At 38.8% G+C, this 15,447-nt stretch overlaps 1 long non-coding RNA gene and 1 other non-coding gene across 2 annotated transcripts in view; one reads left to right on the top strand and one right to left on the bottom strand.

Annotated features, from left to right (window-relative positions):
• The window catches only part of LOC124163872, a 208,489-nt gene that overhangs the window by 38,796 nt on the left and 154,246 nt on the right, over nucleotides 1-15,447 (top strand). The gene's annotated exons all lie outside the window — the stretch shown is intronic.
• On the bottom strand, nucleotides 826-897 carry Trnae-uuc. Its single transcript has one exon. It is a non-coding gene; the product is annotated as a tRNA-Glu (tRNA).

Consider the following 15,447-nt stretch of genomic DNA (forward strand, 5'->3'; position numbering starts at 1 on the left):
GCAATCCTCAACGGATTTGGAATTCAGGGGAAGATATTCTAGTTACCTAAGGCTATGATAGTTTGTAGAACAAGATTTATGGAGATTAGGTTGGTTTCTTCAAAATAGACACCGATATTGCACCTTATAAGAGTGCTTAGCTCATCTTTCTCTTCATGAAAGCAGTGATATTACCCTCAGCATGTTGGAAGTCAAAATCACGTCTCAAACAATATGAGATGTAGTTTCGAGTGTTTATTGTAAATAACTTGAGAGTCAGTGTTTCTCCTTATTTATCCCTTTTTCTTTTGTTATCATTTAATATATTTAATTCCATTTCATCTTTATTCTTCCACTTCTCAAAATATCTCATATTAGTATTCATGTATTGCCATTTATTCAAATATTTTTCCCATCATGTTGGTCGGGGAAGATCGATTATTGGCTGATTCAGACGATAGTACTGTTTGATTCGTATCCGCCAGTTTACCGATTTCTTCATTTCGATTTAAAAATTTTCTTTACGTGTAAGTTAAGACTCCGGGAGGGAGGGAAAGTTCTGGATTTTAAACCATTCCAGTCACAATAAGATGTTCAACCTTTTTTTTTACTTCCATGATAATATACAAGTTTTTTTATTTGATTTATCTTCACCACTCGGTAAACAGCGCGTTTTAAAGGCCTTAACGATGGAGGAATCTAACGAATGCATAACGTTGAGTGATGACAAAATACAAAATCCATTGATAGGGGCAACCTGCCATGACGGGATTCGAACCCACGAACTGTGGTTTGGCAGGCAAGGTTCTGTTTGCCCTGCCGCCACCGAGACCTGAGAAAAAAAAGTTCCCATACCGGGAATCGAACCCGGGCCTTCTGGGTGAAAGCCAGATATCCTAGCCACTAGACCATATGGGAGGTATAAGAATTAGCGTCACGCCAGCTGACTGTTTCCACTACATACCCGACTTCAGAAATGTATGAGGGTATTACTGGTAAATGGCTCTCTCCATATTATATTTATTACTTCATGGCGGTGAGAACAGGGATTTCCATAGTGTGCGATGAAATTCTTCATTTTCGGTTACCACCGCGTCGGTTGCTTTGGCGAAGACAACAACTTCAATGGCAATGTTGCCAGCGAAACTGCTTCTTCAGAGACTACTGTGTCTTCACGAGAGCAACCAATGCAGTAATAACCGGAAATGAAGAAGAACTACTTCATGGTGATGATTCAAGCATGGAATTCTTTCCGTTTATCGAGTTCCGATCGATTTTTTTTCATTTAATTTTCACGTGCTCTTCAACCCTAGGCAAAGGTTTGGATGATTGTTTTCATGTCACAGTAGGTAATGAAAGAAACTGTTTCATCATGAGAAATAAGCGATGCTTTTGACCTTGCAGTTATTTCACCTGATATCCCAAATTCTAAAACTATTCTGCTACCAACATATGATACGGCTCGCATGGTGAGAAAAGAAGATTCGGATGTGGAGCTGATTCAACCAGTCATAAGACGTGAACGTTAGTAATACGCTATGAGGCCGGAGGTGGGCTAGAACGACCTTACGGTGGCTTCAGCGTTCTTTCGGCGGAATTTCCAGGGCCCCGTGGCGCGGTGCCGAGCCGCAAATGAAAAATGCTGTTTGTTCTCGACGTGGCAAACGTTTTTCAAATATTTTAATAACCTAATAACCTAGATTCTATCTGAAGACACTGTTCTGGATAAGGATAATATAGCGTACTTTATGTAAAATTTTGCCTCGAAAAAGGGTCCTCTTTTATTTGACGCAATAGCACTGTGCGCGACGATTCTGCAGTTCTGCAAACGGAACCAGTATCTCGGGTTACGCTAGAATAGTTTAAGGATTAGTATTCTGTGGTTGAGGTAATCGAAATGAAATTCGTCGTTTCACTTAATTAAAAACTACTATGTTCGTGGTATAAAGATACAAATTGACAAAGCAACACAACGAAAGAGTCTTGAACATGTGACCGGATCGATGCCTTCTCCATCGGAGTAGTCGAGGCCACAGGTAATGTCTCTCGCTCCGCACAACCTTATACACGGAGCGAACGTAAGCTGATGAGAGATGGTCAGTCTGTCTGCCGTCGAGCAGCATGTGACGTGGCCCGAAGACAGTTGCGCAGCGATATTTGACCAAGCACTCAAATACTGAAAAAACTGTCTGAAACTTGTACACAGTATATACACAATAGTCTTTTTACGATTGGTAATTTTATTATTCCATTAATATCCTTCATTCACTTTTAAGTTAGCTTTTCAAATTTCAAGATTTTCGAGGGAAAATGAGAGCCGGCGTTTTACACTTGGAAATTTGGTCTTTGTCTCTAAGTAAGGGATGATATCTATGAGTTATGACTTACCATTTCCTAATAGCCAATTACATGTATATATTTGTGCATAATTTCAAGGAGCTGTATAAAAAATAGCAATTTTGGGCATTTTTTGTGCGGGAATTTTCTATTTGAGCCCACAATGCTTCGCACCGCACCAAGAGCGAGGATAATAAGTATCCGTCGGGTGCGAGTGGAATTTCGGAGTATACGTGAACAATGGAGTACTATAGGTGGTTGTTCAGTGGCAAAAAACTGAAATGTAGATATACTCCACTTGTATAATATCGTGGCAATCGGAATAAGCTTGCATGCAACAATGGATATATGTAATTAAATTCCCGATTCTTCTCTCTCACGAAGAGTGTTACATTCAACGGAAATAAACTCGCGTCCCACAACCGAAGGAACCTAAAACATTTGTTCAGTTCCACTGAAGACGAAATCAAAACTTTTGACAACATTGAATGAATGGTTCAATATTAAAATTGGGTAATCTGCAACAGCAAAGATAAGAAAATTTATGTCGTATTCCGCTCAGAAACAATTAAATGCAATTTTTAAACAAAAATTCACTGATTAGCAATTATATTTTTTTAGGTTTTAAATAAATCCCAAGTAATACTGTGAAGAATGAAATTTTTTGGCAGCAACTCGACAAAATATTCAATATCGGTGATACAAGGAAAATAAGTAGGTATTATGTTGTAAATAGATCGAACACTTATAAGAAAAGAATGTTTTGGAAACACCGAAAAAGAAAAAAGGTATTCAAATAAAGTGCGATTCTTCAAATAGTAGTATAATCTTCACCTAATGATTTGAAGTAAATCTGATGATTTGATGTTAATCGGCAGGGACTTCAAGAATATATTATAGAAGCGGTTAGTTGGAAAGAGTTGAAATTCAAGATTATCATAAAAGAATGGTGCTGTTTTGAACATGGTTTCTTTGAAAACAGAATAATAGTTTTTTCGATTTTTTAAAATTTGTCGTGTATAATGCATGGATTTCGTAGCAAAATACGTGGGTCAGCGGAAGATCGTTCAAAACAAGAGGAAAGGAACACCAACTAAGTTGCCTGTCGGGTAATATCGAACAATCTTATTTTGCAAAACATCTGTGTGATGCGGGATATATCACTAGCAAATATCATCCGGGTGACTACCCACACGGAATATAGGTATCTATATATTGTCTATTTTCATCTATGAATAGATATATATCTAATAGATGCCTATTAGACATCTATTAGATATATCTCTCTCTATTAGACATCTATTAGATGTACAGGTGATGAGGGGCGGTTTTGGATGCATCTCCGAAAGTGTCTTTCACAACGCGATTCATGAGCTATGGAAGCGATTTAAATTAAAAGCGATATTTCATTGAGGAACAATTTTTTTGGTTCCTTACTCGAGCGATGGCGGACTTAAAAAATTATGCCACGCGTCGAACGATGCCTACTGCATGACGTCAGCAATCATCCGTTCCCCCTAGCTGCCATTCCCTTTGCTGCCGTTCCCTCTATTAGAATTAATGGTTAGTACTAATAACCATAATTACTATAATTACATTTGATTTTTCCTCCCCTAACTGACTAGGGGAGACCACGTACCTTGCTCCGCCTTTTTCAATGACATATTTTTTATGGCATTCGGAATGGCGAACACATCTCTGAGCTGATATTGGTTCCATTGAATGGGCCTTAGTTTGGCTGTCATAGCAGCCCACCCGGCGTTGCTCGGGAAGGATAGTACTCGTAGAAGAGGGAAACTTGGAATTCATGCTCACGTGGCAGGATTTTTGGTAAAGGAACAAAACAGCTATGATATTGGTATACATATGCAGCAGGAAACAATGGAAAAAACTATTTCAGTACACCACGCACGAGATCAGCTTATACTCTGCTCCACAACATTGATCATTTTGTGTATCCGTACGTGCGCAGACCAAAAAGTCGTGTGAACGCATAACTTAGCAAAATGACTGGCAGCTATAGGATTAATAGTGAGATAAATAAGCGTAGAATCTATTGAGTTATGTTTTCCCTTGATCGTGCCAATAGGTGTGCCTACCCATCAGGATGTCCGTCGGCAGACGTTGCATGAAGTGACGTTACAAACGGTAGTGAGAAAACGACGCAAAGAACTCATCGGAAGCAACCGAAAGTAGTACTAATGAGTTTGATAGCATAATATGCACCTATGTACTAACTTCGTTCACAAACCGTACAGCCGTATAGAAACGCATAGAGGACAGACAAACAAACATAAAATCGTGATATATCGTGTACATATTATGTTTGGTTTTATGCTTGTTTTATTCTCCAACAGCGCTACCCGATTTCCTACATCCAGTTATCACCGTTTTTCCATTCCGCGGCTCCTACTACGAAATTTTGAGCGCTAATGGCTGTTTTACCGACCCCAAACGCTTACCACCGCATTATTTACTAACTGTCGCATTTTAATCTGCATCGCAGAAAAAAAGGTTCTGTAATGCATAACTGATGATATCCGCTGCTGAAGGAAACCTGTTGTAGATTAAATAAAATTTCAAAGCGAAAATCGTTTGCAAAGTTTAATTCTCAAATCAACGATGAGTTTTTGCAAATGTGAGCCCGAAAGCTTCCAATTCAATTGCGATGCGAGTTTTCGAATAGAATCTCGGATGAGGAAAAGTATAGTTGGACAGCAATATTTGTTACGGAAGAAATATTCCTATAAAAGCGAAAAAAAATGGAATACAAGAGGTTTATCAAATCCATATTAAAGAATGGTTACTGCATATTATTGCTAATCCGGACGCTTTTGGTAATCTTTTTCGGTTATTGCCTGTTTAAAAATTTCGTACCGAAATAAAATCAAAAGTTCGTTAATCGAATAGAGTTACAGGAAAATAGTGCTGAGACTGTAATATAGCTTGATGGATAAAATGTGATTAGGATTGATTGAAACCATTAAAAACTATAGATTAGGAGGATGGAGGTAAACGTAAAAAGTTGAAAAAATTGGCCCAAATAAACCAGCGTTCACGGTAACCTAAACATGTGGCGCGTCAAATGCTGGTGTTTTGGTTTTTTATCCCGCGGGAAGCAATTCATTTCCAGCATCATGTTTTCCCTAGAATTTCGGCAAAAGGGTGTGGATAGTAGGAGCGACGTCTGGAATAATGCGAGTGTTTCCAGGGAGACTGGAAACAAAGCGACCGCACGCGATTCATAACGGGCTACTTCCGACAAGATGGTCGGCACATGAATATAAATATTTTCACACCGGGGGACAAGAGGCGGGTCGGCCGAAGGCGTAAAAAAAACTACTGAGGTTGCGGCGAGAGAAAATACTCTACCAGGAAACACCTACGCGTGTTTGCATACAACACAATGGCTGATTGGATGATAATTAAATGGTATGTAAAACTCCCCTCCACTAATCTTACTAAATATTTAATTGCAGTCATTTGTTTTGGAGAGAATGGGGTGTATGGAGGCAGGAGATAGAATGAGAATAATTTGCAACATACCTTCAAACCAAAAAGGAGAGTTAGAGGCATAACTTTGCAAATGTAATGGGACTTTGAAAATACTATTCACCGTCCTGAATGCTGTTGGTTTTAAGGCTCTTTCCGAAGTTCTGAGAAAGTCTCAAGCAAACTCGTTAGAAAAACTAAATAAAATGGGAAAGTGAAAATTGAATGGATGCAGTACACAAGGAATACGATAAAAAATAAGACATGAAAACTATGAGATATTTGCCTCTCTATGACAAAGAAAGGAGAGGACAAAAAATCTAGCGTAATTATGCTTAAATTTGACTTATATTTGGTAAAACATCGTCGACTATTTCCGTCAATGGGAAGTATGAGAAGGTAAAATTAAATAACTAGAGGGGATCTTAAATGAGAGTTTTTATGACGATCTTCTGTATGATATGCTTGAAATAAAATGAAGAGGTAACACACTCAATGAGTGATACGGCCCTAAGGGTGGTATGCGTGAGGGTAAAGCTTGCCCGGAACCAAACCGAAGGCTTGCGGATTCCAGAGTAAGGGGGGCTAGCTCTTTTCCTTAGGTCACATCATAACTAGATGATTTTGTGCTTTGGCATTGTGTCCGAAGGCATTATCCTAAATTTGAACCCGGGTCCCTTCGAGCATCTGAGTGTTGCCACAAGGTTGCCACAATCGCCCACTAAAATACAACAGCGTAACAAAAATCTTTGAAATACGAGGCAATCCGGGAAAGGAACTACCGTGATATTGTATTATCTCACGTCTGATTGTGAGTCTTAGTCTGCGGTCAGCTTCCCTCACCAACTGCGGTCACCTTTATCTACATCTTCATAATAGCCTAAGCAAGCCGCCTAATAGGCCTAAAAGGGGCGGCAAAACATCTCTTAATTTATCGCTTCTATCGGACCTGGAAATATAGTGTGGCTCTAATATTTTGCTCTCTGTGTCGCTTTTAAAGATATCCTTTCTCAAGCAATCTAAGTCAAGCAGGCAGCCTCCGAGTCTCCAGGGGCTCCCAGCCTAAAAAATGTCCAAAACGATAGAGAAAAATGTACATAAAACTTTCCAAAAAAGCAATGACTCTTTGTCCTTGCATTTTTTCTAATTATTTATTACTTAATATAAATAATAAAACAACATTTTAGTCACTAATTTATATTATTTTTATCATTATTATTCATTCGTGTAGCGCCGAAAACAGTACCATTGGTCTTTTACACCGGAGTTTTTAGGTTAAAAATCAAACGAACACGAACATCCATGCCATGGACAGGGGCAAATTTCCCAGGAGGAACTCGAGCCCGCGGCCTTTTGTGTAGCGGGCAAGGACTTTACCCCACCACCACCGAGATCAGCATAAGGAAAGTTTCTGACATAAGAATTCCTTCGTTAAACGTGAAATTTATTTTACGGAGATATTACCTACTATCGTATATTCCTTCAGTTCATTCCTTTTCATCCTTCCCTCATTGCAGCTCATTCGAATTTCTTCTTCGGTAAATCCGTCGAAGGAAAACACCGACACTACTTTCGGGCTAACTTTCGGGCTAGGTAATGCTAAAATATTTTCGTTAATTAGTAACAAAAAATGGGTTCGAAAAATACGCAAAAGCCATTTTAGTAATCTGCATTGATGTATGCAACTTATTGTGGACGATGAATACTATAGACGCAGTCGTTTTTCCTTGGTTGAGTTACAAAGTTCATGAAGTTGACAAAACGGCTAATTTTACACTGCGCGGAGCCATTTATTGCACTGGCGTGTCTACATTTTTGAATTTTTCATAAAATAGAAAATATATCACAATTGAAAATAGAATTTTCTTTAAAATTATATATTATTTACTATAGCATGCACTGAAGCCCAGATATGAAGCCGCAAAGTACAGCGGCACATCATTTGGACGCCGATAGTAACCCACACGCACAGCGCGCACGAGGAAGTAACTATCTAACTTTTTCATCCTCTCATGATCTCATTGCCAGCGGTGACATAACATTATCTCCCGAGGGAACGTAATGCAAAGTGATACGCCCTTGAGTCATTTGTTTAGCGCGCGAGGATTTTTAACAAGGTCCCGAGAATTCAGTCGGCGGGTTCCTGGAAGGTCCCTTGGGGTACTCCTCGAAACGCTGTGAATGGAAGTGGGCGTCAAGTTTGGATCCTCCTCATCCGAAGACTACAATTATAAGGAGGGCGCTTATAATCCTCCTCGCCTCTTTACGAATGGAAAGTCCGTGAAGGTGCAGATGGGCAGCAGGTGGAAGGAGAGGTCATCCCACGTTCCGTTCACGCCCACCCATTCTCCTCAACGACTTCCCTCCTTTTGACGTCACAAACAAAGGAGCCGCGATTGGCGATTTCCTCCTTTTTCTTCCTGACGAGTACTTTCCCTGCGACTCGGTTGCTGGTGAAAGGCTGCTGGAACGATTCTGCCCACGGAGGTTAGATGGAATTGATCATACGTTTCTCTCCGACTCTGCAGTGGTTGCTCAAATATGAGTAACACGTGACTGCAGTGCCACGGATGCATAAATATGAATTGGATCTTCGATCGGGAGAGGATGCTGCATATACAAAGCGCCATAATCCCAACCTTCCAGCTTCTGACTGTAGATATGTCCAAGGTTCATTTTACCCCATTATTCCCCTTCATGCCCATTCGTTTTATTAAAGAGTTCTAAGTAACACTTTATTTCGAGGAATGAAACAGTACTCCTCAAAACGTTGAAACTGTGTTTACCTAATAGCAATGATTTTTAGTCAATGCTTAGAACTATGGAGTAACTAAGATCCTTATTTTTTGGGTTTACCCGTGTCACAAATTAAAATTCCAACAGTTTCGTCCCCGCTGCTGGAGACTTCATCAGGGCGATGACACTTTTTCTTCGTGCGCGTGAATATATATTCTCTGGAAGGTTGGGGTGGAGGAAGAGTAGGTTTGGGGCTTTCGAGAATGATTTGGCGATTATGGAGTAACTATCTCTGATGCATGTGTCTGTCGTGTTCGATTTATTGCAACGCTGTTTTGTGCCAATTCATACAAATTGCTGGTCATGGTGGAGAGAATTCTTTTTCGTGTTACATTGAGCCACAAAATATATTTCATTACCTGAAATGGTAACTGCTACACTGAAACCAAGGTATATAAGGAATGGCTACCCAAAATGAAGGGATTGAATTTTCGTTGACGCCCTGTTTTGTGTTGAACCTCTTGTTTCAGTAAAATTGGTAAAATATTTTAGCTAATATGAATTATATTTTTATTGCATTATATTCTCTCAGATACTCGTGGCCTTCGCATCACTATTAAAAAAGTGTGACAAAAGGTAAAAGGAGTTCAATAACCTTCGGAAAATAAATAAAATAAATGTCCAAGGAAACTTACTTCACTTGGGTTTTCACTACACGCGGAAATATTGGAATCAATTTCAGCAAATGAAGCTCGATTGAAAGGCAGGCAATTCATTACAAAAAAAGTGAAAGTTTGCCTTATTTTCTGATGCCTAGTGGAATTGGAAATACCGCATGGTACCTTGATGACGTATTGAAGCTATGGAGTAATGGTTCTTAGTTAAGGGAGTTCCCGATCCCGGAAAAATGAATGCAAAAGGGCAAGTGACAAAAGGTATGAGTTGACCACGGTAACGTAAGGATTTCGTGGTACCTCGTAGTCATTATTTAACTCATTCAGAGTTATTCATCGATTGTGAGCTAATTTTAATTTCCGAGTTAGTTGTTACTCCCGCATGTTTTATTTTTACTCTCCGGAGAAATGCAAATTTTCTCGACCTCGCCGACATATTAGAAAGTCAAGTTCAGACAATACTTAGGGATCCGACTGGTCACCATTTAGCAGCCTCGAGGATCACGTTTGACACTATGATTTGGGATTGCATTATTTTCAGATCCTTCAGAATTTATGCCACCTATTTCATAAATTTCAATGAAATGCATGCAGCAAATAACGTTATCTATGAATCTCCAGAAAAGTTTTTTTTTATTGTCCGTATGTTTGCAGCTCATCCAGGAAACTTTTCAACAACTCATGTGGATTTCGACTGATCTTGGCAATTCTAGTTCATAGGAAGCATCGTATTCACAAACAGCATATCTATAAACAAATTGGAGACGGGGTTCAGCTTTATTGTAAAGATGCTTTAGAAAACCTAATAATTTTGTTGATTTTTTTAAATTTCATAGATGGATTATGCATTTATTTTTTATGAACCTTATAGAAATGAATGTAAAAATGTGAATTTTAAGAAAACGACTTGGGAGTGTACAGAAAGTTTTGCAAGTACGTAACAACTTTCCAAAAATACTTCACCCGGAATTGATCGGAGGATATCAGGATTAGTTTATATTCGATCAAATGATATTCTAAGCTTTTGATAAAAAATGGAAGAAGACAGCGGCAGATCAAGAATGAAGTAAATTGAAAGAGTAATCAATTGAAATTTTGACCTTTTAACTCATAGCGGCAGTTAGCTCAGACTACGAGGGTGTTGGGGGTTAGGGAAACCGACAGAGGTGGCGCCATCGCATCACGTGAGAAGCTCCAAAGCGCGGAACTAACTCCCTGGCGCGTGAGCGAGACAGGGTCTGCGGTGAGGGAGCAAACACGATCCACCGACACTGTCAGACACATGTCGCTTCCGGAATGTCGCACGCTAGCGATGTCACTTGTTGCGTGAAAATTTAAACGTGCAGGTAGTTAGGCTAGAGATTAATCGGCTGGTTAGCCAATTTTTCAAAATGATAGATTAAAATAGATTTTGAAGAATACAGAGACTCGCACTCTTCCGTTTTTCAATACCTCACCTACTTCCCTAGCTGTTTGCGGGAAAAAATCATTGGCTTATCGATCGAACCCTATAGAATATAAGTTGATGACGTAATGCACTCCTACCAAACGGTTCAACTCTACTTACAATAGTTCCTACCTACTCACCTTGGTATGGTTTACCACTGTTTACGCTCTAGCGAGCGATTCTGTCCCTTAATAAGCGGCCCTCTGAACGAATTCATGAACTGGAACACTGACGTCACCAACTCATTAAAAGAGGGGACAACTTCGGCTGGTATTTTTTTACTATTTTGAACTATACACACAGCAGATTGTTTTTTTCCTGCACTCAGCTTCAATACTCCCAATTAATACTCCTTTTCGCTCATTCCTCATGTTTCCATTGCTATTTGGATTTTCTGTTTCCCATTCACTATTGGTCTTCCTCCTTTCACTTTTTCTGGAGTTATCCAATCCATTATTTCCTTGGGCTATATGGTGTCAATCGTATCCTATTTACATGGCCAAACCGTAGTTTTTTCTTCCTTCCAATCTCGTCGACTATATCTTTTTCCAAACCTCCATCTTCATTATTTCTAACTTTTTCAACTATACTGTTTCTGCAACTCCTTCGCATTTAATCTTTCTCAGTCGGCAATAACTGATTTCTGTTTTTTTCCTAATATCCCATACCTCTGCTCCATATATTGTCACATTTTCACCATTATTTCATTTATCCTTACTTTCGTTTTTCTGTAAATATGTTGGTCCAATATAATGGAGTTTAGCGCTTTTTTGATAGTTTTTCCTTTCATAATTCTGTTATTGACCTTAAGGTTATCCGATATCACACCTAACTACTTTGCTGTGGTTCCTGCCCTAAAGTACCCGGTTTCTAGGGGTAGATCTAGTGTTTCATCTCTTGATAACCAAGCCATTAACCAAGTATTCGCTCTTGTTTTTGTTATTAGTGAGCCTATACTGCTCATAGTTAAGTTTACTAACTGTGTGCTTAAGGTCATCCGCGTCAGAGAGTGTGCTTAAGAAAATTATTTTCTCATAAACTTATCCTTTTCTTCTCACATACCGAATTGTGTTTATGAATTTGCGATTTCGGTTTTGGTAAACGACCCAATTGTGGCCAGAGTAAGGGTTAAGTCTAGCGACAGCCATCTCCAGCTGCCTGGGTGCTGAACCACAGGCGGCGTCACCCGCTGAGGCGTCACTACGCCAGGGCAAAGGCGTCACGCTTCGAAACTAATTCGCAGACACCTGAGCGACTCTGTATGTGACAATGTGGCGAGGCAGGAAACACAATCCTCCAACAGTGTCAGTTACATTTCCTAGCATTTCGCTTAAGACCGATTTCGCAGTGTGCGTGAATGGTCATGTATGCTTGCTGCTGCCACAGATCCACAGTTGGGAAGCCAACGCAGGTTGTGTGATTTCATAACGAAATTCAATCATTCTTAGTAGCAGAATCCGAATATTGGTCATTTTCACCCATCGATTTTTTTCCATTCCCAAGCAATTTCCTTAATTTATTGAATTGAACACTTGCAATTTTCCACGATTATATTTTTTATTAATAATTTTAATATTGCTACTACATCATAATGTAAGTCATTGTCATATCGAAAGATAGGTCGAAATAAAAATTTAGTAATCGTGGAAAATAGCACGTTTTTATTTCATAAGGAAAAATTCCACTCCAGCAAGCTTGGATATTCGGATTTTCTTTAATTCTCATACCTTTCCTGCTGTTTTCCTTCCACCTAATTATCAAATTATAAGTAACTGCCTATATTAGTAAAAAATATATAAAAACACAATATACTTCAAAAAATATGATATGTAGCTGGAACTTGGTAAATACAACTTATTTGTTTTCAATAATCTTGTGAAAAGACGAAAAAAATATCAGAAGAGACACTTCTTTTCTTGATACCTACGCAACTGACTTGTCACTACACTGGTGGCCACGTGGAATTGAAGTTTGGTGTGCTTGGTGATGCAGGAAGTTCCAAATGCAGCCATTAGATTGCACATATATCGAATACACTGGTTTCTAGGATGGTGGTGCGATTTAGGCAACTCTCCCCCACAGATTTCTTTCAGTAGTAGGACTTCATTTTATCCTCTGAGTGCCAGTCGATTTTCCAGATACTATGCTAAAATTGCCGAGGCATTTTTGACGACTTTGCAGTTGGTTGGGAAAAATATTAGGTGTCAAAAACAACTTAAGGTATGTCTTCAAAAACTTCAGGAAATCTTTATTATATGTGGATTCAGCTTTTTAATGTATTATTTGACGAATTTTTTGTTATATGTGTTAATTTTTATAATTTAAAGAAAACAGTTTATGTTAAAATAAAATTAATGACGCCTATTAAATGATTAGGGAACTATCAGCATTTAAGAGTGACATTGCAGGAGGGGCGCTGTCGCGTAAGTTATCGCGCTCCCCGGCGCGATTGCTCTCTCGACACTACTCTCACCTCGTATTTAATATATGGCAATGTGGAGGACTCTGCTCCCCAGCACTTAGAGGGTTAAACGTGCTTGTAAGTTTTGAATTTTTATTAACATATTGTGTTGTTCGTTTAATTAGACGTAATACTGTATTCGTTGCATAAAACACTTCATTTTGATGAATTTTTACATAAAATTTAAATAGCGCAACACTATTAACTCGTTAACTTATTTGTTTTTACACCAATAATCTCATCAAAATTAATAACCATTTTATAGTGTCTCTCTGATATAGCGTCAATCAGTGGCGTAGCCAGGTATTTAGTTCGGGGGGGGTCCAAAACCAGGGGAAAAATTTTGAAAAATAGGTTTCTGGGTAATGGGTTTTTAACTAATTTTAACGCTTTTCATAATCGAAAAAACTTCACTTGTTAAAAAAATATTTCGTAAATTCGTGATTTCTCAATATTTTGTTTTCTTTTATGAAGGAAAATAATCGTGCTTTTATTTTTCGGGGGGGTCCAGACCCCCCGGACCCTCCCCCTGACTACGCCACAGGCGTCAATCAGTGGCGTAACTAGGATTATGCTCAGGATCGGATGGCCTGAAGTGGCGACCCCTCCCCCAGGCAACGGACGGTCCAGGAAAAGTTCTGAGAAATACATTTTACATGATTTTGGCTCTAAAAACTTAACTTTAAGCAGATAGTTACTATGCGTCAAAACTAGACAATAGTTTAAAATATTTTTTTTCTCTTAGACTGTATGGGCGGGATCTATCCACACTTCCCTCCACCCCATAGTTACCCCACTGGTGCCAATAATTGTGTGATCCCTTAAATGACGTTATACTTTATATCGCCATGGAATCACAAAAAATGTGTTGTATGCCTAGAGTTTCCGCTTCAATCATTTATATATACTATCACACACATATAAGGTTTGTCCTGCTTTTCCCTGCATACGACCCGCAAATGTGATTCATACGACAGTATAGTCACTTCAGTTAATTTTCCGCGTTATCTTATCCAAAAACTCGTGACGCTTACCACATTCCATTTGTCCTCAGTGTAATATCTTTCAGCTATGTTTGGTCTGAAAATCATTCAGCTGTTGTTAACAAATAGCGTGACCATTCACGCCATATCCTGCCAGTGATATGTTTTACTCTTGAGCTAATAATGCGCAGCAGGTTGTTGATGGGCCTTGTGCATATGATAGGTGAAGTGGATCGTCTCCGTGATGTTACGATGCTTACGATTGGAAGATTAAATGGTCGTATGGGGTGAGGAATGAGGAGATTTGTGATAGAAGTCGAGAACAAATATACCTTTCAAGCAGCATATGCCAGTGAAGGACACGATGGAGAGGTCATGTCATGAGACACAGCGATTGCCTGCGATATTTAATGGAGTGAAGAAAAATTCCACTGAGGAAGACCTAGAGACAAATGGGGAAGGGGGAAAAATAAGAATGAGACGAAGAAGAAGACCCTTAGAAAACTTAAGAAACTGGCTTAGGAGAGGGAGGAATATCGGGCTGCAGTATACAAACATTAGGATAGACATGCCGCATCCACGCTATGCAACAAAACACTTTTATAGCAATTTAATGTAGCATTCTGCAAGAGAATTTTGTTTTTCGAAATCGAGATGTTATATAAAATGTTAAACATTAATTTTATTTAACAATTTTTAGGAAATTACTTTAGCAAACCTAAAAAGTTATAAAAGTTAGGTATCGAAAATGTGTAATAGGACAGTGTTAAATGAAACCTATCCAGTGTCAGTAATGATCAAAGGAAGTTTTATAACAGTGTTATGTAAAATATGATTTGATGCTTTCCCGGCGAATGATGTAAGTAAACTCTTCTCGGGATTCCCACCGGGTTAATTTTTCCTTAATGGACAACGTTTCATGCTCCGACTCTGGGCTCATCGGGAGAGAATGTTGTTTTAGTTGTGTGTGGATGCTAAGTCTCAATGTTAAAATAAATTTAGTTAATTAAAATATGTATTTAAAAAATAAAAAGTATGATGCCAGTTCTTTTATCGTACCGATATGTAACTTATGAAACAATCTGTTTCCACATGCGACCTTTTTTTAAAAAAGATTGGTTAGCTCTGTGACGCTAGATGGCGTTAGTTTCGGATTTTCGCCTTCGCGAACATTCCCTAACTTCTGATATTTTATGTAGAACGGATCTCCAGGTATTGCTGTTGGAGTACCCCGAATCTCTAATGAAGTTTTTTTCCTCCAGATTTATTTCTGTAGCTTTCCTTCGTGTAATGTAACTTTTTTGCAGTCTAATATAGTTTTGACGTCTGAAAATGTGT

This window comes from Ischnura elegans, chromosome 8, assembly GCF_921293095.1.
Source record: "Ischnura elegans chromosome 8, ioIscEleg1.1, whole genome shotgun sequence".
Taxonomy (NCBI): domain Eukaryota; kingdom Metazoa; phylum Arthropoda; class Insecta; order Odonata; family Coenagrionidae; genus Ischnura; species Ischnura elegans.